Raw genomic sequence first — 1327 nt, 5'->3', positions numbered from 1 at the left:
TATATATAATATTTTTTTTTTTTTTTTTTTTTGAGGAAACCATTAGTCTTAAATTTTGATTTGAAATTTATTTATTTTTACTGTCCCAAAACATTTTAATGGTTGTGTATTGTTTTTATTTCAGGCTTTTATATATCGTCTAGTTTAGCATAATATTAACAGTTCACCAGTCAAATTAATGAACAGAAAATCTGCAAAGTAAGTTTATAAACACTGATATCTTGCTTTAAAAAGGTAGTGTCATTAATTATACATATATGCAGATGGTGTGAAAAATGTGATGTGTTTCATACTCAGAGACACTTCCTATGGTAGCAACTAAAGCACTTCAGTCAGAGCATTGTGTTTGGCACTGCGTATCGCTCACCTTTGAGGTTATCAAGACGAAATGTAGGCCCACAAAAGGGATTTAAGTATAGAGTAAAGTGCTGCAACAAAATAGTGCCCAGTCGTAGAAACGTCACTGACATTGAGCTTCCTTTATCACAGAATTCTCTTTTAATCTAGTGGATTTCATTATCTCAAGTGTATGCCTTCAATCGCATGAATGCAGCTTCAAGTTAATAACTGCCAAGGGAAAGGCAAATATAAAACATTTTCCATAAATGTCACCTATACTGTCAGAGAGCCAAATTAGAATTTTCATTCAGCCTGTTTGCTGTTTTTGTTCAGAACTTTTATATTTTTAAGTACATGACTGTTTATAATGTTTATTCATCCCTTTTCTTAAAAAAAAAAAAAAAATGGTGTGAAGGCTGAAATAAGGTTCGGCTTTTTATAAAACTTTTTGTCAAAAGTTATATTTGAACTGTAAAGCTGTTTAAATCATTTTTATGGTCCTTTTACTGTTGATGTAACCATAAAGATTTGTGTTGTTTCAAAACATCTGGGTTACATAAAGTGTAGTTCTATTCAAATATCAGAATCTTTTCAAAACTATTTCAGCTGCTGGCTTGCATGAAAATCTTAATTCCCTAAGATAAAATGTAAGTTTGTAAAAATGTTCCTAAATACAGATTTTGTTGAATAATTGTAATTTTTGTTAAACATATACATTGGTGTTTTTTGATTGAACGGTGGTTAATGCCAAAGATTTGCTGATCAACTCAACCACCACAGGCATAATTATCAGAATAATGTTCTAATTCTTAATGCTTGAAATGACACAAAATGTTCGTTAAACATCTGCATATATATTTACGATTTGTTTCTAAGAACATTTTCAGGAATTCTAATTCTTCTTAAGTTTTTTTTAAATTAGAACAATCATAAGAAATGTTTTTGGGAATACAAAATATTATTAAATTAGAGGAAAAAGGAGAAGATG

The sequence above is a fragment of the Carassius carassius genome, chromosome 13 (genome assembly GCF_963082965.1).
Source record: "Carassius carassius chromosome 13, fCarCar2.1, whole genome shotgun sequence".
Taxonomy (NCBI): domain Eukaryota; kingdom Metazoa; phylum Chordata; class Actinopteri; order Cypriniformes; family Cyprinidae; genus Carassius; species Carassius carassius.
The sequence above is the reverse complement of the archived record's forward strand: the minus strand, read 5'-3'. Positions refer to the sequence as shown.